At 45.3% G+C, this 26,634-nt stretch overlaps 1 protein-coding gene across 2 annotated transcripts in view; it reads left to right on the top strand.

Annotated features, from left to right (window-relative positions):
• The window catches only part of LOC132835227 (TSC22 domain family protein 4-like), a 97,770-nt gene that overhangs the window by 45,898 nt on the left and 25,238 nt on the right, over positions 1-26,634 (top strand). The window lies entirely within an intron of this gene.

The raw sequence follows: 26,634 nt of genomic DNA, 5'->3' as shown, positions 1-26,634 counted from the left end.
ACGCTGACTGTACTGTCACACAGAGTTTAACCCTTACCCTGCTGAATATACACTGACTGTACTGTCACACAGTGAGTAACCCTTACCCTGCTGAATATACACTGACTGTACTGTCTCACAGCGAGTAACCCTTAACCTGCTGAATATACACTGACTGTACTGTCACACAGCGAGTAACCCTTACCCTGCTGAATATACACTGACTGTACTGTCTCACAGCGAGTAACCCTTACCCTGCTGAATATACAGTGAATGTGCTGTTACACAGTGTGTAACCCTTACCCTGCTGAGTATACACTGACTGTACTGTCACACAGCGAGTAACCCTTACCCTGCTGAATAAACACTGACTGTTCTGTCACACAGTGAGTAAACCTTAGCCTGCTGAATAAACACTGACTGTACTGTCTCACAGCGCGTAACCCTTACCCTGCTGAATATACACAGACTGTACTGTCACACAGCGAGTAACCCTTACCCTGCTGAATATACTGACTGTACCGTCTCACAGTGGGTAACCCTTACCCTGCTGAATATACACTGACTATACTGTCACACATCGAGTAACCCTTACCCTGCTGAATATACACTGACTGTACTGTCAGACAGCAAGTAAACCTTACCCTGCTGAATATACACTGACTGTACTGTCACAAAGTGTTTAACCCTTACCATGCTGAATATACACTGTACTGTCACACAGAGTTTAACCCTTACCCTGCTGAATATACACTGACTGTACTGTCACACATCGAGTAACCCTTACCCTGCTGAATAAACACTGACTGTACTGTCTCACAGCGCGTAACCCTTACCCTGCTGAATATACACTGACTGCACTGTCACACAGAGTTTAACCCTCACCCTGCTGAATATACACTGACTGTACTGTTACACAGTGTGTAACCCTTACCCTGCTGAATAAACACTGACTGCACTGACACACAGCGAGTAACCCTTATCCTGCTGAATATACAAAGCGTACTGTCACACAGTGGGTAACCCTTACCCTGCTGTATAAACACAGACTGTACTGTCACACAGCGAGTAACCCTTACCCTGCTAAATAAACACAGACTGTACTGTCACACAACGAGTAACCCTGACCCTGCTGAATAAACACAGACTGTACTGTCACACAGCGAGTAACCTTTACCCTGCTGAATATACACTGAATGTACTGTTACACAGTGAGTAACCCTTACCCTGCTGAATATACACTGACTGTACTGTCAGACAGCGAGTAACCCTTACCCTGCTGAATATACACTGACTGTACTGTCACACAGCGAGTAACCCTTACCCTGCTGAATAAACACTGACTGTACTGTCACACAGAGTTTAACCCTTACCCTGCTGAATAAACACTGACTCTACTGTCACTCAGCGAGTAACCCTTAGCCTGCTGAATAGATACAACTGTACTGTCAATTAGCGAGTAACCCTTACCCTGCTGAATAAACGCGACTGTAGTGTCACACAGTGAGTAACCCTTACCCTGCTGAATAAACACAGACTGTACTGTCACGCAGCGAGTAACCCTTACCCTGCTGAATATACACTGACTGTACTGTTACACAGCGAATAACCCTTACCCTGCTGAATATACAGTGAATGTACTGTTACACAGTGTGTAACCCTTACACTGCTGATTATACACTGACTGTATTGTCACACAGTGAGTAACCCTTACACTGCTGAATAAATACTGACTGTACTGTCTCACAGTGTGTAACCCTTACCCTGCTGAATATACAAAGCGTCATGTCACACAGCGAGTAACCCTTACCCTGCTGTATAAACACAGACTGTGCTGTCACACAGCGAGTAACCCCTACCCTGCTGAATATACACTGACTGTACTGTTACACAGTGAGTAACCCTTACCCTGCTAAATAAAGACAGACTGTACTGTCACACAGCGAGTAACCCTTACCCTGCTGAATATACACTGAATGTACTGTTACACAGTGAGTAACCCTTACCCTGCTGAATATACACTGACTGTACTGTCACACAGCGAGTAACCCTTACCCTGCTGAATAAATACGACTGTACTGTCAATTAGCGAGTAACCCGTACCCTGCTGAATTAACACTGACTGTTCTGTCACACAGCGGGTAACCCTTACCCTGCTGAATAGACACTGACTGTACTGTCACACAGCGGGTAACCCTTACCCTGCTGAATATACACTGACTGTACTGTCAGACAGCAAGTAACCCTTACCCTGGTGAATATGCACTGTCTGTACTGTCACAAAGTGTTTAACCCTTACCCTGCTGAATATACACTGTACTGTCACACAGCGAGTAACCCTTACCCTGCTGAATAAACACTGACTGTACTGTCACACAGAGTTTAACCCTTACCCTGCTGAATATACACTGACTGTAGTGTCACACAGCGAGTAACCCTTACCCTGCTGAATATACTGACTACTGTCTCACAGTGAGTAACCATTACCCTGCTGAATATACACTGACTATACTGTCACACATCGAGTAACCCTTACCCTGCTGAATATACACTGACTGTACTGTCAGACAGCAAGTAACCCGTACCCTGCTGAATATGCACTGTCTGGACTGTCACAAAGTGTTTAACCCTTACCCTGCTGAATATTCACTGTACTGTCACACAGCGAGTAACCCTTACCCTGCTGAATAAACATTGACTGTACTGTCACACAGAGTTTAACCCTTACCCTGCTGAATATACACTGACTGTACTGTCACACAGTGAGTAACCCTTACCCTGCTGAATATACACTGACTGTACTGTCTCACAGCGAGTAACCCTTACCCTGCTGAATATACACTGACTGTACTGTCACACAGCGAGTAACCCTTACCCTGCTGAATAAACACTGACTGTACTGTCACACCGAGTTTAACCCTTACCCTGCTGAATATACACTGACTGTGCTGTCACACAGTGAGTAACCCTTACCCTGCTGAATATAGACTGACTGTACAGTCACACAGTGAGTAACCCTTACCCTGCTGAATAAACACTGACTGTACTGTGTCACAGCGCGTAACCCTTACCCTGCTGAATATACACTGACTGTACTGTCACACAGCGAGTAACCATTACCCTGCTGAATATACACTGACTGCACTGTCACACAGAGTTTAACCCTCACCCTGCTGAATATACACTGACTGGACTGTTACACAGCGAGTAACCCTTACCCTGCTGAATATACAGTGAATGTGCTGTTACACAGTGTGTAACCCTTACCCTGCTGAATATACTCTGAATGTATTGTCACACAGTGTGTAACCCTTACCCTGCTGAATAAACACTGACTGCACTGACACACAGCGAGTAACCCTTATCCTGCTGAATATACAAAGCGTACTGTCACACAGTGGGTAACCCTTACCCTGCTGTATAAACACAGACTGTACTGTCACACAGCGAGTAACCCTTACCCTGCTGAATATACACTGACTGTACTGTCACACAGCGAGTAACCCTTACCCTGCTAAATAAACACAGACTGTACTGTCACACAACGAGTAACCCTGACCCTGCTGAATAAACACAGACTGTACTGTCACTCAGCGAGTAACCCTTAGCCTGCAGAATAGATACGACTGTACTGTCAATTAGCGAGTAACCCTTACCCTGCTGAATAAACGCGACTGTAGTGTCACACAGTGTGTAACCCTTACCCTGCTGAATAAACACAGACTGTTCTGTCACGCAGCGAGTAACCCTTACCCTGCTGAATATACACTGACTGTACTGTTACACAGCGAGTAACCCTTACCCTGCTGAATATACAGTGAATGTACTGTTACACAGTGTGTAACCCTTACACTGCTGATTATACACTGACTGTATTGTCACACAGTGAGTAACCCATACACTGCTGAATAAATACTGACTGTACTGTCTCACAGTGTGTAACCCTTACCCTGCTGAATATACAAAGCGTCATGTCATACAGCGAGTAACCCGTACCCTGCTGTATAAACACAGACTGTACTGTCACACAGCGAGTAACCCTTACCCTGCTGAATATACACTGAATGTACTGTTACACAGTGAGTAACCCTTACCCTGCTGAATATACACTGACTGTACTGTCAGAGAGCGAGTAACCCTTACCCTGCTGAATAAACACTGACTGTACTGTCACACAGAGTTTAACCCTTACCCTGCTGAATACACACTGAATCTACTGTCACTCAGCGAGTAACCCTTAGCCTGCTGAATAGATACGACTGTACTGTCAATTAGCGAGTAACCCTTACCCTGCTGAATAAACGCGACTGCAGTGTCACACAGTGTGTAACCCTTACCCTGCTGAATAAACACAGACTGTACTGTCATGCAGCGAGTAACCCTTACCCTGCTGAATATACACTGACTGTACTGTTACACAGCGAGTAACCCTTACCCTGCTGAATATACAGTGAATGTACTGTTACACAGTGTGTAACCCTTACACTGCTGATTATACACTGACTGTATTGTCACACAGTGAGTAACCCATACACTGCTGAATAAATACTGACTGTACTGTCTCACAGTGTGTAACCCTTACCCTGCTGAATATACAAAGCGTCATGTCACACAGCGAGTAACCCTTATCCTGCTGTATAAACACAGACTGTACTGTCACACAGCGAGTAACCCCTACCCTGCTGAATATACACTGACTGTACTATCACACAGCGAGTCACCCTTACCCTGCTAAATAAAGACAGACTGTACTGTCACACAGCGAGTAACCCTTACCCTGCTGAATATACACTGACTGTACTGTCAGACAGCGAGTAACCCTTACCCTGCTGAATATACACTGACTGTACTGTTACACAGTGAGTAACCCTTACCCTGCTGAATATACACTGACTGTACTGTCACACAGTGTGTAACCCTTACCCTGCTGAATATGCACTGACTGTACTGTCACACATCGAGTAACCCTTACCCTGCTGAATAAACTCAGACTGTACTGTCACACAGCGAGTAACCCTTACCCTGCTGAATATACACTGACTGTAGTGTCACACAGCGAGTAACCCTTACCCTGCTGAATATACACTGACTGTACTGTCACACAGCGAGTAACCCTTAAATTTAGAAAGTGTACTGTCACCAGCGAGTAACCCTTACCCTGCTAAATAAACACAGACTGTACTGTCGCACAGCGAGTAACCCTGACCCTGCTGAACAAACACAGACTGGACTGTCACACAGCGAGTAACCTTTATACCCTGCTGAATAAATACGACTGTACTGTCAATTAGCGAGTAACCCGTACCCTGCTGAATTAACACTGACTGTACTGTCACACAGCGGGTAACCCTTACCCTGCTGACTACACACTGACTGTACTGTCACACAGCGAGTAACCCTTACCCTGCTGAATATACACTGACTGTACTGTCACAAAGTGTTTAACCCTTATCCTGCTGAATATACACTGTACTGTCACACAGCGAGTAACCCTTACCCTGTTGAATAAACACTGACTGTACTGTCACACAGAGTTTAACACTTACCCTGCTGAATATACACTGACTGTACTGTCACACAGTGAGTAACCCTTACCCTGCTGAATATACACTGACTGTACTGTCACACAGCGAGTAACCCTTACCCTGCTGAATATACACTGACTGTACTATCACACAGCGAGTCACCCTTACCCTGCTGAATAAACACTGACTCTACTGTCACTCAGCGAGTAACCCTTAGCCTGCTGAATAGATACGACTGTACTGTCACTTAGCGAGTAACCCTTACCCTGCTGAATAAACGCGACTGTAGTGTCACACAGTGAGTTACCCTTACCCTGCTGAATATACACTGACTGTACTGTCAAACAGCGAGTAACCCTTACCCTGCTGAATAAATACTGACTGTACTGTCTCACAGTGTGTAACCCTTACCCTGCTGAATATACACTGAATGTACTGTCATACAGTGAGTAACCCTTACCTTGCTGAATACACACTGACTGTACTGTCACACAGCGAGTAACCCTTACCCTGCTGAATATACACTGACTGTACTATCACACAGCGAGTCACCCTTACCCTGCTGAATAAACACTGACACTACTGTCACTCAGCGAGTAACCCTTACCCTGCTGAATAGATACGACTGTACTGTCAATTAGCGAGTAACCCTTACCCTGCTGAATAAACGCGACTGTAGTGTCACACAGTGAGTTACCCTTACCCTGCTGAATATACACTGACTGTACTGTCAGACAGCGAGTAACCCTTACCCTGCTGAATAAATACTGACTGTACTGTCTCACAGTGTGTAACCGTTACCCTGCTGAATATACACTGACTGTACTGTCTCACAGTGAGTAACCGTTACCCTGCTGAATAAACACAGTCTGTACTGTTACACAGCGAGTAACCCTTACCCTGCTGAATAAACACTGACTGTACTGTCACACAGTGAGTAACCCTTACCCTGCTGAATATACACTGACTGTACTGTTACACAGCGAGTAACCCTTACACTGCTGAATAAACACTGGCTGTATTGTCACACAGTGAGTAACCCTTACCCTGCTGAATATACACTGACTGTACTGTCACATAGCGAGTAACCCTTACCCTGCTGAATATACACTCACTGTACTATCACACAGCGAGTCACCCTTACCCTGCTAAATAAAGACAGACTGTACTGTCACACAGCGAGTAACCCTTACCCTGCTGAATATACACTGAATGTACTGTTACACAGTGAGTAACCCTTACCCTGCTGAATATACACTGACTGTACTGTCAGACAGCGAGTAACCCTTACCCTGCTGAATATACACTGACTGTACTGTCACACAGCGAGTAACCCTTACCCTGCTGAATATACACTGAATGTACTGTCACATAGTGAGTAACCCTTACCCTGCTGAATATACACTGACTGTACTGTCTCACAGTGAGTAACCGTTACCCTGCTGAATAAACACAGTCTGTACTGTTACACAGCGAGTAACCCTTACCCTGCTGAATAAACACTGACTGTACTGTCACACAGTGAGTAACCCTTACCCTGCTGAATATACACTGACTGTACTGTTACACAGCGAGTAACCCTTACACTGCTGAATAAACACTGGCTGTATTGTCACACAGTGAGTAACCCTTACCCTGCTGAATATACACTGACTGTAGTTTCACACAGCGAGTAACCCTTACCCTGCTGAATGTACACTGACTGTACTGTCACACAGCGAGTAACCCTTACCCTGCTGAATATAGGAAGTGTACTGTCACCAGCGAGTAACCCTTACCCTGCAAAATAAACACAGACTGTACTGTCGCACAGCGAGTAACCCTGACCCTGCTGAATAAACACAGACTGTACTGTCACACAGCGAGTAACCTTTACCCTGCTGAATAAACGCGACTGTAGTGTCTCACAGCGAGTAACCCTTACCCTGCTGAATAAACACTGACTGTACTGTCACTCAGCGAGTAACCCTTACCCTGCTGAATAAATACGACTGTAGTGTCAATTAGCGAGTAACCCGTACCCTGCTGAATTAACACTGACTGTTCTGTCACACAGCGGGTAACCCTTACCCTGCTGAATACACACTGACTGTACTGTCTCACAGCGGGTAACCCTTACCCTGCTGAATATACACTGACTGTACTGTTACACAGTGTGTAACCCTTACCCTGCTGAATATACACTGACTGTATTGTCACACAGTGAGTAACCCTTACACTGCTGAATATACACTGACTGTACTGTCTCACAGTGTTTAACCCTTACCCTGCTGAATAAACACTGACTGTACTGTTCCACAGTGTGTAATCCTTACCCTGCTGATTATACACTGACTGTATTGTCACACAGTGAGTAACCCATACACTGCTGAATAAATACTGACTGTACTGTCTCACAGTGTGTAACCCTTACCCTGCTGAATATACAAAGCGTCATGTCACACAGCGAGTAACCCTTACCCTGCTGAATACACACTGACTGTACTGTTACACAGCGAGTAACCCTTACGCTGCTGAATATACAAAGCGTACTGTCACACAGCGAGTAACCCTTACCCTGCTGTATAAACACAGACTGTACTGTCACACAAGGAGTAACCCTTACCCTGCTGAATATACACTGACTGTACTGTCACACAGCGAGTCACCCTTACCCTGCTAAATAAACACAGACTGTACTGTCACACAGCGAGTAACCCTTACCCTGCTGAATATACACTGAATGTACTGTTACACAGTGAGTAACCCTTACCCTGCTGAATTAGCACTGACTGGACTGTCACAAAGCGAGTAACACTTACCCTGCTGAATAAACGCGACTGTCCTGTCAGACAGCGAGTAACCCTTACCCTGCTGAATAAACACTGACTCTACTGTCACTCAGCGAGTAACCCTTAGCCTGCTGAATAGATACGACTGTACTGTCAATTAGCGAGTAACCCTTACCTGCTGAATAAACGCGACTGTAGTATCACACAGTGAGTAACCCTTACCCTGCTGAATAAACACAGACTGTACTGTCGGACAGCGAGTAACCCTTACCCTGCTGAATATACACTGACTGTACTGTTACACAGCGAGTAACCCTTACCCTGCTGAATATACAGTGAATGTACTGTTACACAGTGTGTAACCCTTACACTGCTGATTATACACTGACTGTATTGTCACACATTGAGTATCCCTTACACTGCTGAATAAATACTGACTGTACTGTCTCACAGTGTGTAACCCTTACCCTGCTGAATATACAAAGCGTCATGTCACACAGCGAGTAACCCTTACCCTGCTGTATAAACACAGACTGTACTGTCACACAGCGAGTAACCCTTACCCTGCTGAATATACACTGACTGTACTATCACACAGCGTGTCACCCTTACCCTGCTGAATAAACACTGACTCTACTGTCACTCAGCGAGTAACCCTTAGCCTGCTGAATAGATACGACTGTACTGTCAATTAGCAAGTAACCCTTACCCTGCTGAATAAACGCGACTGTAGTGTCAGACAGTGAGTAACCCTTACCCTGCTGAATAAACACTGACTGTACTGTCAGACAGCGAGTAACCCTTACCCTGCTGAATATACAGTGAATGTACTGTTACCCAGTGTGTAACCCTTACCCTGCTGTATATACACTGACTGTATTGTCACACACTGAGTAACCCTTACACTGCTGAATAAATACTGACTGTACTGTCGCACAGCGTGTAACCCTTATCCTGCTGAATAAACACTGACTGCAGTGACACACAGCGAGTAACCCCTACCCTGCTGAATATACACTGACTGTACTATCACACAGCGAGTCACCCTTACCCTGCTAAATAAAGACAGACTGTACTGTCACACAGCGAGTAACCCTTACCCTGCTGAATATACACTGAATGTACTGTTACACAGTGAGTAACCCTTACCCTGCTGAATATACACTGACTGTACTGTCAGACAGCGAGTAACCCTTACCCTGCTGAATATACACTGACTGTACTGTCACACAGCGAGTAACCCTTACCCTGCTGAATATACACTGAATGTACTGTCACATAGTGAGTAACCCTTATCCTGCTGAATAAACACTGACTGTACTGTCACACAGCGAGTAACCCTTACCCTGCTGAATATACACTGACTGTATTGTCACACAGTGAGTAACCCTTACCCTGTGAATGTATACTGACTGTACTGTCACACAGTGAGTAACCCTTACCCTGCTGAATATACACTGACTGTACTGACACACAGCGAGTAACCCTTACCCTGCTGAATAAACTCAGACTGTACTGTCACACAGCGAGTAACCCTTACCCTGCTGAATATACACTGACTGTAGTGTCACACAGCGAGTAACCCTTACCCTGCTGAATATACACTGACTGTACTGTCACACAGCGAGTAACCCTTAACCTGCTGAATATAGAAAGTGTACTGTCACCAGCGAGTAACCCTTACCCTGCTAAATAAACACAGACTGTACTGTCGCACAGCGAGTAACCCTGACCCTGCTGAATAAACACAGACTGTACTGTCACACAGCGAGTAACCTTTACCCTGCTGAATAAACGCGACTGTAGTGTCACACAGCGAGTAACCCTTACCCTGCTGAATATACACTCACTGTACTGTCACTCAGCGAGTAACCCTTACCCTGCTGAATAAACACTGACTGTACTGTCACTCAGCGAGTAACCCTTACCCTGCTGAATAAATACGACTGTACTGTCAATTAGCGAGTAACCCATACCCCGCTGAATTAACACTGACTGTTCTGTCACACAGCGGGTAACCCTTACCCTGCTGAATACACACTGACTGTACTGTCTCACAGCGAGTAACCCTTACCCTGCTGAATATACACTGACTGTACTGTCACACAGCGGGTAACCCTTACCCTGCTGAATACACACTGACTGTACTGTCTCACAGCGAGTAACCCTTACCCTGCTGAATATACACTGACTGCACTGTCACAAAGTGTTTAACCCTTATCCTGCTGAATATACACTGTACTGTCACACAGCGAGTAACCCTTACCCTGCTGAATAAACACTGACTGTACTGTCACACAGAGTTTAACACTTACCCTGCTGTATATACAGTGAATGTGCTGTTACACAGTGTGTAACCCTTACCCTGCTGAATATACTCTGAATGTATTGTCACACAGTGTGTAACCCTTACCCTGCTGAATAAACACTGACTGCACTGACACACAGCGAGTAACCCTTATCCTGCTGAATATACAAAGCGTACTGTCACACAGCGAGTAACCCTTACCCTGCTGTATAAACACAGACTGTACTGTCACACAGCAAGTAACCCTTACCCTGCTGAATATACACTGACTGTACTATCACACAGCGAGTCACCCTTACCCTGCTGAATAAACACTGACTCTACTGTCACTCAGCGAGTAACCCTTAGCCTGCTGAATAGATACGACTGTACTGTCAATTAGCGAGTAACCCTTACCCTGCTGAATAAACGCGACTGTAGTGTCACACAGTGTGTAACCCTTACACTGCTGAATATACACTGACTGTATTGTCAAACAGTGAGTAACCCTTACACTGCTGAATAAATACTGACTGTACTGTCTCACAGTGTGTAACCCTTATCCTGCTGAATAAACTCTGACTGCACTGACACACTGCGAGTAACCCTTACCCTGCTGAATAAACACTGACTGTACTGTCAGACAGCGAGTAACCCTTACCCTGCTGAATGTACACTGACTGTACTGTTACACAGTGAGTAACCCTTACCCTGCTGAATATACACTGACTGTACTGTCTCACAGCGAGTAACCCTTACCCTGCTGAATATACACTGACTGTACTGACACACAGCGAGTAACCCTTACCCTGCTGAATAAACACTGGCTGTACTGTCACACAGCGAGTAACCCTTACCCTGCTGAATTAGCACTGACTGTACTGTCACAAAGCAAGTAACCCTTACCCTGCTGAATAAACGCGACTGTCCTGTCAGACAGCGAGTAACCCTTACCCTGCTGAATAAACACTGACTGTACTGTCAGACAGCGAGTAACCCTTACCCTGCTGAATGTACACTGACTGTACTGTTACACAGCGAGTAACCCTTACCCTGCTGAATATACAGTGAATGTACTGTTACACAGTGTGTAACCCTTACCCTGCTGAATATACACTGAATGTATTGTCACACAGTGAGTAACCCTTACACTGCTGAATAAATACTGACTGTACTGTCTCACAGTGTGTAACTCTTACTCTGCTGAATATACAAAGTGTACTGTCACCAGTGAGTAACCCTTACCCTGCTAAATAAACACAGACTGTACTGTCACACAGTGAGTAACCCCTACACTGCTGAATATTCAATGAATGTACTGTTACACAGTGTGTAACCCTTACCCTGCTGAATATACACTGACTGTACTGTCACACAGCGAGTAACCCTTACCCTGCTGAATATATAGTGAATGTACCGTTACACAGTGTGTAACCCTTACCCTGCTGATTACACGCTGACTGTACTGTCACACAGCGAGTAACCCTTACCCTGCTGAATATAGAAAGTGTACTGTCACCAGCGAGTAACCCTTACCCTGCTAAATAAACACAGACTGTACTGTCACACAGCGAGTAACCCTTACCCTGCTGAATAGACACAGACTGTACTGTCACACAGCGAGTAACCCTTACCCTGCTGAATATACACTGACTGTATTGTCACACAGTGAGTAACCCTTACCCTGTGAATGTATACTGACTGTACTGTCACACAGTGAGTAACCCTTACCCTGCTGAATATACACTGACTGCACTGTCACTCAGCGAGTAACCCTTACCCTGCTGAATAAACTCAGACTGTACTGTCACACAGCGAGTAACCCTTACCCTGCTGAATATACACTGACTGTAGTGTCACACAGCGAGTAACCCTTAACCTGCTGAATATAGAAAGTGTACTGTCACCAGCGAGTAACCCTTACCCTGCTAAATAAACACAGACTGTACTGTCGCACAGCGAGTAACCCTGACCCTGCTGAATAAACACAGACTGTACTGTCACACAGCGAGTAACCTTTACCCTGCTGAATAAACGCGACTGTAGTGTCACACAGCGAGTAACCCTTACCCTGCTGAATATACACTCACTGTACTGTCACTCAGCGAGTAACCCTTACCCTGCTGAATAAACACTGACTGTACTGTCACTCAGCGAGTAACCCTTACCCTGCTGAATAAATACGACTGTACTGTCAATTAGCGAGTAACCCATACCCCGCTGAATTAACACTGACTGTTCTGTCACACAGCGGGTAACCCTTACCCTGCTGAATACACACTGACTGTACTGTCTCACAGCGAGTAACCCTTACCCTGCTGAATATACACTGACTGTACTGTCACACAGCGGGTAACCCTTACCCTGCTGAATACACACTGACTGTACTGTCTCACAGCGAGTAACCCTTACCCTGCTGAATATACACTGACTGCACTGTCACAAAGTGTTTAACCCTTATCCTGCTGAATATACACTGTACTGTCACACAGCGAGTAACCCTTACCCTGCTGAATAAACACTGACTGTACTGTCACACAGAGTTTAACACTTACCCTGCTGTATATACAGTGAATGTGCTGTTACACAGTGTGTAACCCTTACCCTGCTGAATATACTCTGAATGTATTGTCACACAGTGTGTAACCCTTACCCTGCTGAATAAACACTGACTGCACTGACACACAGCGAGTAACCCTTATCCTGCTGAATATACAAAGCGTACTGTCACACAGCGAGTAACCCTTACCCTGCTGTATAAACACAGACTGTACTGTCACACAGCAAGTAACCCTTACCCTGCTGAATATACACTGACTGTACTATCACACAGCGAGTCACCCTTACCCTGCTGAATAAACACTGACTCTACTGTCACTCAGCGAGTAACCCTTAGCCTGCTGAATAGATACGACTGTACTGTCAATTAGCGAGTAACCCTTACCCTGCTGAATAAACGCGACTGTAGTGTCACACAGTGTGTAACCCTTACACTGCTGAATATACACTGACTGTATTGTCAAACAGTGAGTAACCCTTACACTGCTGAATACATACTGACTGTACTGTCTCACAGTGTGTAACCCTTATCCTGCTGAATAAACTCTGACTGCACTGACACACTGCGAGTAACCCTTACCCTGCTGAATAAACACTGACTGTACTGTCAGACAGCAAGTAACCCTTACCCTGCTGAATGTACACTGACTGTACTGTTACACAGTGAGTAACCCTTACCCTGCTGAATATACACTGACTGTACTGTCTCACAGCGAGTAACCCTTACCCTGCTGAATATACACTGACTGTACTGACACACAGCGAGTCACCCATACCCTGCTGAATATACACAGACTGTACTGTCACACAGCGAGTCACCCTTACCCTGCTAAATAAACACAGACTGTACTGTCACACAGCGAGTAACCCTTACCCTGCTGAATATACACTGACTGTACTGTCACACAGCGAGTCACCCTTACCCTGCTAAATAAACACAGACTGTACTGTCACACAGCGAATAACCCTTACCCTGCTGAATATACACTGACTGTACAGTCACACAGCGAGTAACCCTTACCCTGCTGAATAAACACTGGCTGTACTGTCACACAGCGAGTAACCCTTACCCTGCTGAATTCGCACTGACTGGACTGTCACAAAGCAAGTAACCCTTACCCTGCTGAATAAACGCGACTGTCCTGTCAGACAGCGAGTAACCCTTACCCTGCTGAATAAACACTGACTGTACTGTCAGACAGCGAGTAACCGTTACCCTGCTGAATGTACACTGACTGTACTGTTACACAGCGAGTAACCCTTACCCTGCTGAATATACAGTGAATGTACTGTTACACAGTGTGTAACCCTTACCCTGCTGAATATACACTGACTGTTCTGTCACACAGCGGGTAACCCTTACCCTGCTGAATACACACTGACTGTACTGTCTCACAGCGAGTAACCCTTACCCTGCTGAATATACACTGACTGTACTGTCACACAGCGGGTAACCCTTACCCTGCTGAATACACACTGACTGTACTGTCTCACAGCGAGTAACCCTTACCCTGCTGAATATACACTGACTGCACTGTCACAAAGTGTTTAACCCTTATCCTGCTGAATATACACTGTACTGTCACACAGCGAGTAACCCTTACCCTGCTGAATAAACACTGACTGTACTGTCACACAGAGTTTAACACTTACCCTGCTGTATATACAGTGAATGTGCTGTTACACAGTGTGTAACCCTTACCCTGCTGAATATACTCTGAATGTATTGTCACACAGTGTGTAACCCTTACCCTGCTGAATAAACACTGACTGCACTGACACACAGCGAGTAACCCTTATCCTGCTGAATATACAAAGCGTACTGTCACACAGCGAGTAACCCTTACCCTGCTGTATAAACACAGACTGTACTGTCACACAGCAAGTAACCCTTACCCTGCTGAATATACACTGACTGTACTATCACACAGCGAGTCACCCTTACCCTGCTGAATAAACACTGACTCTACTGTCACTCAGCGAGTAACCCTTAGCCTGCTGAATAGATACGACTGTACTGTCAATTAGCGAGTAACCCTTACCCTGCTGAATAAACGCGACTGTAGTGTCACACAGTGTGTAACCCTTACACTGCTGAATATACACTGACTGTATTGTCAAACAGTGAGTAACCCTTACACTGCTGAATACATACTGACTGTACTGTCTCACAGTGTGTAACCCTTATCCTGCTGAATAAACTCTGACTGCACTGACACACTGCGAGTAACCCTTACCCTGCTGAATAAACACTGACTGTACTGTCAGACAGCGAGTAACCCTTACCCTGCTGAATGTACACTGACTGTACTGTTACACAGTGAGTAACCCTTACCCTGCTGAATATACACTGACTGTACTGTCTCACAGCGAGTAACCCTTACCCTGCTGAATATACACTGACTGTACTGACACACAGCGAGTCACCCATACCCTGCTGAATATACACAGACTGTACTGTCACACAGCGAGTCACCCTTACCCTGCTAAATAAACACAGACTGTACTGTCACACAGCGAGTAACCCTTACCCTGCTGAATATACACTGACTGTACTGTCACACAGCGAGTCACCCTTACCCTGCTAAATAAACACAGACTGTACTGTCACACAGCGAATAACCCTTACCCTGCTGAATATACACTGACTGTACTGTCACACAGCGAGTAACCCTTACCCTGCTGAATAAACACTGGCTGTACTGTCACACAGCGAGTAACCCTTACCCTGCTGAATTAGCACTGACTGGACTGTCACAAAGCAAGTAACCCTTACCCTGCTGAATAAACGCGACTGTCCTGTCAGACAGCGAGTAACCCTTACCCTGCTGAATGTACACTGACTGTACTGTTACACAGCGAGTAACCCTTACCCTGCTGAATATACAGTGAATGTACTGTTACACAGTGTGTAACCCTTACCCTGCTGAATATACACTGAATGTATTGTCACACAGTGAGTAACCCTTACACTGCTGAATAAATACTGACTGTACTGTCTCACAGTGTGTAACTCTTACTCTGCTGAATATACAAAGTGTACTGTCACCAGCGAGTAACCCTTACCCTGCTAAATAAACACAGACTGTACTGTCACACAGTGAGTAACCCCTACACTGCTGAATATTCAATGAATGTACCGTTACACAGTGTGTAACCCTTACCCTGCTGATTACACGCTGACTGTACTGTCACACAGCGAGTAACCCTTACCCTGCTGAATATAGAAAGTGTACTGTCACCAGCGAGTAACCCTTACCCTGCTAAATAAACACAGACTGTACTGTCACACAGCGAGTAACCCTTACCCTGCTGAATAGACACAGACTGTACTGTCACACAGCGAGTAACCTTTACCCTGCTGAATAAACGCGACTGTAGTGTCACACAGCGAGTAACCCTTACTCTGCTGAATATACACTCACTGTACTGTCAGACAGCAAGTAACCCTTACCCTGCTGAATAAACACTGACTGTACTGTCACTCAGCGAGTAACCCTTACCCTGCTGAATAAATACGACTGTAGTGTCAATTAGCGAGTAACCCGTACCCTGCTGAATTAACACTGACTGTTCTGTCACACAGCGGGTAACCCTTACCCTGCTGAATACACACTGACTGTACTGTCACAAAGTGTTTAACCCTTATCCTGCTGAATATACTCTGTGCTGTCACACAGCGAGTAACCCTGACCCTGCTGAATAAACACAGACTGTACTGTCAGACAGCGAGTAACCCTTACCCTGCTGAATATACACTGACTGTATTGTCACACAGTGAGTAACCCTTACCCTGTGAATGTATACTGACTGTACTGACACACAGCGAGTAACCCTTACCCTGCTGAATATACACTGACTGTACTGTCACACAGCGAGTAACCCTTACCCTGCTGAAAATACACTGACTGTACTGTCACAAAGTGTTTAACCCTTACTCTGCTGAATATACACTGACTGTACTGTCACACAGCGAGTACCCCTTACCCTGCTGAATAAACACTGACTGTACTGTCACACAGAATTTAACACTTACCCTGCTGAATATACACTGATTGTACTATCACACAGCGAGTGACCCTTACCCTGCTAAATAAACACAGACTGTACTGTCACACAGCGAGTAACCCTTACCCTGCTGAATATAGAAAGTGTACTGTCACCAGCGAGTAACCCTGACCCTGCTGAATATACACAGACTGGACTGTCACACAGTGAGTAACCCCTACACTGCTGAATATTCAGTGAATGTACAGTTACACAGTGTGTAACCCTTACCCTGCTGAATATACACTGACTGTACTGTCACACAGCGAGTAACCCTTACCCTGCTGAATATACACTGACTGTACTGTCACACAGTGAGTAACCCTTACCCTGCTGAATATACAGTGAATGTACTGTTACACAGTGTGTAACCCTTACCCTGCTGAATATACACTGACTGTATTGTCACACAGTGAGTAACCCTTACACTGCTGAATAAATACTGACTGTACTTTCTCACAGTGTGTAACCCTTACCCTGCTGAATAAACACTGACTGCACTGACACACAGCGAGTCACCCTTTCCCTGCTGAATATACAAAGTGTACTGTCACACAGCGAGTAACCCTTACCCTGCTGTATAAACACAGACTGTACTGTCACACAGCGAGTAACCCTTACCCTGCTGAATATACACTGATTGTACTATCACACAGCGAGTCACCCTTACCCTGCTAAATAAACACAGACTGTACTGTCACACAGCGAGTAACCCTGACCCTGCTGAATAAACACAGACTGTACTGTCACACAGCGAGTAACCCTTACCCTGCTGAATATACAAAGTGTACTGTCACCAGCGAGTAACCCTTACCCTGCTAAATAAACACAGACTGTACTGCCACAAAGCGAGTAACCCTGACCCTGCTGAATAAACGCGACTGTCCTGTCAGACAGCGAGTAACCCTTATCCTGCTGAATAAACACTGACTCTACTGTCACTCAGCGAGTAACCCTTAGCCTGCTGAATAGATACGACTGTACTGTCAATTAGCGAGTAACCCTTACCCTGCTGAATAAACGCGACTGTAGTGTCACACAGTGTGTAACCCTTACACTGCTGAATATACACTGACTGTATTGTCAAACAGTGAGTAACCCTTACACTGCTGAATAAATACTGACTGTACTGTCTCACAGTGTGTAACCCTTATCCTGCTGAATAAACACTGACTGCACTGACACACTGCGAGTAACCCTTACCCTGCTGAATAAACACTGACTGTACTGTCAGACAGCGAGTAACCCTTACCCTGCTGAATGTACACTGACTGTACTGTTACACAGTGAGTAACCCTTACCCTGCTGAATATACACTGACTGTACTGTCTCACAGCGAGTAACCCTTACCCTGCTGAATATACACTGACTGTACTGACACACAGCGAGTCACCCTTATCCTGCTGAATATACACAAACTGTACTGTCACACAGCGAGTCACCCTTACCCTGCTAAATAAACACAGACTGTACTGTCACACAGCGAGTAACCCTTACCCTGCTGAATATACACTGACTGTACTGTCACACAGCGAGTAACCCTTACCCTGCTGAATAAACACTGGCTGTACTGTCACACAGCGAGTAACCCTTACCCTGCTGAATTAGCACTGACTGGACTGTCACAAAGCAAGTAACCCTTACCCTGCTGAATAAACGCGACTGTCCTGTCAGACAGCGAGTAACCCTTACCCTGCTGAATAAACACTGACTGTACTGTCAGACAGCGAGTAACCCTTACCCTGCTGAATGTACACTGACTGTACTGTTACACAGCGAGTAACCCTTACCCTGCTGAATATACAGTGAATGTACTGTTACACAGTGTGTAACCCTTACCCTGCTGAATATACACTGAATGTATTGTCACACAGTGAGTAACCCTTACACTGCTGAATAAATACTGACTGTACTGTCTCACAGTGTGTAACTCTTACTCTGCTGAATATACAAAGTGTACTGTCACCAGTGAGTAACCCTTACCCTGCTAAATAAACACAGACTGTACTGTCACACAGTGAGTAACCCCTACACTGCTGAATATTCAATGAATGTACAGTTACACAGTGTGTAACCCTTACCCTGCTGAATATACACTGACTGTACTGTCACACAGCGAGTAACCCTTACCCTGCTGAATATATAGTGAATGTACCGTTACACAGTGTGTAACCCTTACCCTGCTGATTACACGCTGACTGTACTGTCACACAGCGAGTAACCCTTACCCTGCTGAATATAGAAAGTGTACTGTCACCAGCGAGTAACCCTTACCCTGCTAAATAAACACAGACTGTACTGTCACACAGCGAGTAACCCTTACCCTGCTGAATAGACACAGACTGTACTGTCACACAGCGAGTAACCCTTACCCTGCTGAATATACACTGACTGTATTGTCACACAGTGAGTAACCCTTACCCTGTGAATGTATACTGACTGTACTGTCACACAGTGAGTAACCCTTACCCTGCTGAATATACACTGACTGTACTGACACACAGCGAGTAACCCTTACCTTGCTGAATAAACTCAGACTGTACTGTCACACAGCGAGTAACCCTTACCCTGCTGAATATACACTGACTGTAGTGTCACACAGCGAGTAACCCTTACCCTGCTGAATATACACTGACTGTACTGTCACACAGCGAGTAACCCTTAACCTGCTGAATATAGAAAGTGTACTGTCACCAGCGAGTAACCCTTACCCTGCTAAATAAACACAGACTGTACTGTCGCACAGCGAGTAACCCTGACCCTGCTGAATAAACACAGACTGTACTGTCACACAGCGAGTAACCTTTACCCTGCTGAATAAACGCGACTGTAGTGTCACACAGCGAGTAACCCTTACCCTGCTGAATATACACTCACTGTACTGTCACTCAGCGAGTAACCCTTACCCTGCTGAATAAACACTGACTGTACTGTCACTCAGCGAGTAACCCTTACCCTGCTGAATAAATACGACTGTACTGTCAATTAGCGAGTAACCCATACCCCGCTGAATTAACACTGACTGTTCTGTCACACAGCGGGTAACCCTTACCCTGCTGAATACACACTGACTGTACTGTCTCACAGCGAGTAACCCTTACCCTGCTGAATATACACTGACTGTACTGTCACACAGCGGGTAACCCTTACCCTGCTGAATACACACCGACTGTACTGTCTCACAGCGAGTAACCCTTACCCTGCTGAATATACACTGACTGCACTGTCACAAAGTGTTTAACCCTTATCCTGCTGAATATACACTGTACTGTCACACAGCGAGTAACCCTTACCCTGCTGAATAAACACTGACTGTACTGTCACACAGAGTTTAACACTTACCCTGCTGTATATACAGTGAATGTGCTGTTACACAGTGTGTAACCCTTACCCTGCTGAATATACTCTGAATGTATTGTCACACAGTGTGTAACCCTTACCCTGCTGAATAAACACTGACTGCACTGACACACAGCGAGTAACCCTTATCCTGCTGAATATACAAAGCGTACTGTCACACAGCGAGTAACCCTTACCCTGCTGTATAAACACAGACTGTACTGTCACACAGCAAGTAACCCTTACCCTGCTGAATATACACTGACTGTACTATCACACAGCGAGTCACCCTTACCCTGCTGAATAAACACTGACTCTACTGTCACTCAGCGAGTAACCCTTAGCCTGCTGAATAGATACGACTGTACTGTCAATTAGCGAGTAACCCTTACCCTGCTGAATAAACGCGACTGTAGTGTCACACAGTGTGTAACCCTTACACTGCTGAATATACACTGACTGTATTGTCAAACAGTGAGTAACCCTTACACTGCTGAATAAATACTGACTGTACTGTCTCACAGTGTGTAACCCTTATCCTGCTGAATAAACTCTGACTGCACTGACACACTGCGAGTAACCCTTACCCTGCTGAATAAACACTGACTGTACTGTTACACAGTGAGTAACCCTTACCCTGCTGAATATACACTGACTGTACTGTCTCACAGCGAGTAACCCTTACCCTGCTGAATATACACTGACTGTACTGACACACAGCGAGTCACCCATACCCTGCTGAATATACACTGAATGTATTGTCACACAGCGAGTAACCCTTACCCTGCTGAATAAACACTGGCTGTACTGTCACACAGCGAGTAACCCTTACCCTGCTGAATTAGCACTGACTGGACTGTCACAAAGCAAGTAACCCTTACCCTGCTGAATAAACGCGACTGTCCTGTCAGACAGCGAGTAACCCTTACCCTGCTGAATAAACACTGACTGTACTGTCAGACAGCGAGTAACCCTTACCCTGCTGAATGTACACTGACTGTACTGTTACACAGCGAGTAACCCTTACCCTGCTGAATATACAGTGAATGTACTGTTACACAGTGTGTAACCCTTACCCTGCTGAATATACACTGAATGTATTGTCACACAGTGAGTAACCCTTACACTGCTGAATAAATACTGACTGTACTGTCTCACAGTGTGTAACTCTTACTCTGCTGAATATACAAAGTGTACTGTCACCAGCGAGTAACCCTTACCCTGCTAAATAAACACAGACTGTACTGTCACACAGTGAGTAACCCCTACACTGCTGAATATTCAATGAATGTACAGTTACACAGTGTGTAACCCTTACCCTGCTGAATATACACTGACTGTACTGTCACACAGCGAGTAACCCTTACCCTGCTGAATATATAGTGAATGTACCGTTACACAGTGTGTAACCCTTACCCTGCTGATTACACGCTGACTGTACTGTCACACAGCGAGTAACCCTTACCCTGCTGAATATAGAAAGTGTACTGTCACCAGCGAGTAACCCTTACCCTGCTAAATAAACACAGACTGTACTGTCACACAGCGAGTAACCCTTACCCTGCTGAATAGACACAGACTGTACTGTCACACAGCGAGTAACCTTTACCCTGCTGAATAAACGCGACTGTAGTGTCACACAGCGAGTAACCCTTACTCTGCTGAATATACACTCACTGTACTGTCAGACAGCAAGTAACCCTTACCCTGCTGAATAAACACTGACTGTACTGTCACTCAGCGAGTAACCCTTACCCTGCTGAATAAATACGACTGTAGTGTCAATTAGCGAGTAACCCGTACCCTGCTGAATTAACACTGACTGTTCTGTCACACAGCGGGTAACCCTTACCCTGCTGAATACACACTGACTGTACTGTCACAAAGTGTTTAACCCTTATCCTGCTGAATATACTCTGTGCTGTCACACAGCGAGTAACCCTGACCCTGCTGAATAAACACAGACTGTACTGTCAGACAGCGAGTAACCCTTACCCTGCTGAATATACACTGACTGTATTGTCACACAGTGAGTAACCCTTACCCTGTGAATGTATACTGACTGTACTGACACACAGCGAGTAACCCTTACCCTGCTGAATATACACTGACTGTACTGTCACACAGCGAGTAACCCTTACCCTGCTGAAAATACACTGACTGTACTGTCACAAAGTGTTTAACCCTTACCCTGCTGAATATACACTGACTGTACTGTCACACAGCGAGTACCCCTTACCCTGCTGAATAAACACTGACTGTACTGTCACACAGAATTTAACACTTACCCTGCTGAATATACACTGATTGTACTATCACACAGCGAGTGACCCTTACCCTGCTAAATAAACACAGACTGTACTGTCACACAGCGAGTAACCCTTACCCTGCTGAATATAGAAAGTGTACTGTCACCAGCGAGTAACCCTGACCCTGCTGAATATACACAGACTGGACTGTCACACAGTGAGTAACCCCTACACTGCTGAATATTCAGTGAATGTACAGTTACACAGTGTGTAACCCTTACCCTGCTGAATATACACTGACTGTACTGTCACACAGCGAGTAACCCTTACCCTGCTGAATATACACTGACTGTACTGTCACACAGTGAGTAACCCTTACCCTGCTGAATATACAGTGAATGTACTGTTACACAGTGTGTAACCCTTACCCTGCTGAATATACACTGACTGTATTGTCACACAGTGAGTAACCCTTACACTGCTGAATAAATACTGACTGTACTTTCTCACAGTGTGTAACCCTTACCCTGCTGAATAAACACTGACTGCACTGACACACAGCGAGTCACCCTTTCCCTGCTGAATATACAAAGTGTACTGTCACACAGCGAGTAACCCTTACCCTGCTGAATATACACTGATTGTACTATCACACAGCGAGTCACCCTTACCCTGCTAAATAAACACAGACTGTACTGTCACACAGCGAGTAACCCTGACCCTGCTGAATAAACACAGACTGTACTGTCACACAGCGAGTAACCCTTACCCTGCTGAATATACAAAGTGTACTGTCACCAGCGAGTAACCCTTACCCTGCTAAATAAACACAGACTGTACTGCCACAAAGCGAGTAACCCTGACCCTGCTGAATAAACGCGACTGTCCTGTCAGACAGCGAGTAACCCTTATCCTGCTGAATAAACACTGACTCTACTGTCACTCAGCGAGTAACCCTTAGCCTGCTGAATAGATACGACTGTACTGTCAATTAGCGAGTAACCCTTACCCTGCTGAATAAACGCGACTGTAGTGTCACACAGTGTGTAACCCTTACACTGCTGAATATACACTGACTGTATTGTCAAACAGTGAGTAACCCTTACACTGCTGAATAAATACTGACTGTACTGTCTCACAATGTGTAACCCTTATCCTGCTGAATAAACACTGACTGCACTGACACACTGCGAGTAACCCTTACCCTGCTGAATAAACACTGACTGTACTGTCAGACAGCGAGTAACCCTTACCCTGCTGAATGTACACTGACTGTACTGTTACACAGTGAGTAACCCTTACCCTGCTGAATATACACTGACTGTACTGTCTCACAGCGAGTAACCCTTACCCTGCTGAATATACACTGACTGTACTGACACACAGCGAGTCACCCTTACCCTGCTGAATATACACAAACTGTACTGTCACACAGCGAGTCACCCTTACCCTGCTAAATAAACACAGACTGTACTGTCACACAGCGAGTAACCCTTACCCTGCTGAATATACACTGACTGTACTGTCACACAGCGAGTCACCCTTACCCTGCTAAATAAACACAGACTGTACTGTCACACAGCGAATAACCCTTACCCTGCTGAATATACACTGACTGTACAGTCACACAGCGAGTAACCCTTACCCTGCTGAATAAACACTGGCTGTACTGTCACACAGCGAGTAACCCTTACCCTGCTGAATTAGCACTGACTGGACTGTCACAAAGCAAGTAACCCTTACCCTGCTGAATAAACGCGATTGTCCTGTCAGACAGCGAGTAACCCTTACCCTGCTGAATAAACACTGACTGTACTGTCAGACAGCGAGTAACCCTTACCCTGCTGAATGTACACTGACTGTACTGTTACACAGCGAGTAACCCTTACCCTGCTGAATATACAGTGAATGTACTGTTACACAGTGTGTAACCCTTACCCTGCTGAATATACACTGAATGTATTGTCACACAGTGAGTAACCCTTACACTGCTGAATAAATACTGACTGTACTGTCTCACAGTGTGTAACTCTTACTCTGCTGAATATACAAAGTGTACTGTCACCAGTGAGTAACCCTTACCCTGCTAAATAAACACAGACTGTACTGTCACACAGTGAGTAACCCCTACACTGCTGAATATTCAATGAATGTACAGTTACACAGTGTGTAACCCTTACCCTGCTGAATATACACTGACTGTACTGTCACACAGCGAGTAACCCTTACCCTGCTGAATATATAGTGAATGTACCGTTACACAGTGTGTAACCCTTACCCTGCTGATTACACGCTGACTGTACTATCACACAGCGAGTAACCCTTACCCTGCTGAATATAGAAAGTGTACTGTCACCAGCGAGTAACCCTTACCCTGCTAAATAAACACAGACTGTACTGTCACACAGCGAGTAACCCTGACCCTGCTGAATAAACACAGACTGTACTGTCACACAGCGAGTAACCTTTACCCTGCTGAATAAATGCGACTGTAGTGTCACACAGCGAGTAACCCTTACCCTGCTGAATATACACTCACTGTACTGTCAGACAGCAAGTAACCCTTACCCTGCTGAATAAACACTGACTGTACTGTCACTCAGCGAGTAACCCTTACCCTGCTGAATAAATACGACTGTAGTGTCAATTAGCGAGTAACCCGTACCCTGCTGAATTAACACTGACTGTTCTGTCACACAGCGGGTAACCCTTACCCTGCTGAATACACACTGACTGTACTGTCACAAAGTGTTTAACCCTTATCCTGCTGAATATACTCTGTGCTGTCACACAGCGAGTAACCCTGACCCTGCTGAATAAACACAGACTGTACTGTCAGACAGCGAGTAACCCTTACCCTGCTGAATATACACTGACTGTATTGTCACACAGTGAGTAACCCTTACCCTGTGAATGTATACTGACTGTACTGACACACAGCGAGTAACCCTTACCCTGCTGAATATACACTGACTGTACTGTCACACAGCGAGTAACCCTTACCCTGCTGAATATACACTGACTGTACTGTCACAAAGTGTTTAACCCTTACCCTGCTGAATATACACTGACTGTACTGTCACACAGCGAGTACCCCTTACCCTGCTGAATAAACACTGACTGTACTGTCACACAGAATTTAACACTTACCCTGCTGAATATACACTGATTGTACTATCACACAGCGAGTGACCCTTACCCTGCTAAATAAACACAGACTGTACTGTCACACAGCGAGTAACCCTTACCCTGCTGAATATAGAAAGTGTACTGTCACCAGCGAGTAACCCTGACCCTGCTGAATATACACAGACTGGACTGTCACACAGTGAGTAACCCCTACACTGCTGAATATTCAGTGAATGTACAGTTACACAGTGTGTAACCCTTACCCTGCTGAATATACACTGACTGTACTGTCACACAGCGAGTAACCCTTACCCTGCTGAATATACACTGACTGTACTGTCACACAGTGAGTAACCCTTACCCTGCTGAATATACAGTGAATGTACTGTTACACAGTGTGTAACCCTTACCCTGCTGAATATACACTGACTGTATTGTCACACAGTGAGTAACCCTTACACTGCTGAATAAATACTGACTGTACTGTCTCACAGTGTGTAACCCTTACCCTGCTGAATAAACACTGACTGCACTGACACACAGCGAGTCACCCTTTCCCTGCTGAATATACAAAGTGTACTGTCACACACCGAGTAACCCTTACCCTGCTGTATAAACACAGACTGTACTGTCACACAGCGAGTAACCCTTACCCTGCTGAATATACACTGATTGTACTATCACACAGCGAGTCACCCTTACCCTGCTAAATAAACACAGACTGTACTGTCACACAGCGAGTAACCCTG

This window comes from Hemiscyllium ocellatum, chromosome 44, assembly GCF_020745735.1.
Source record: "Hemiscyllium ocellatum isolate sHemOce1 chromosome 44, sHemOce1.pat.X.cur, whole genome shotgun sequence".
NCBI lineage: Eukaryota > Metazoa > Chordata > Chondrichthyes > Orectolobiformes > Hemiscylliidae > Hemiscyllium > Hemiscyllium ocellatum.
Note: the sequence above shows the minus strand (reverse complement) of the source record. Positions and strands in the feature narration are given on the sequence as shown.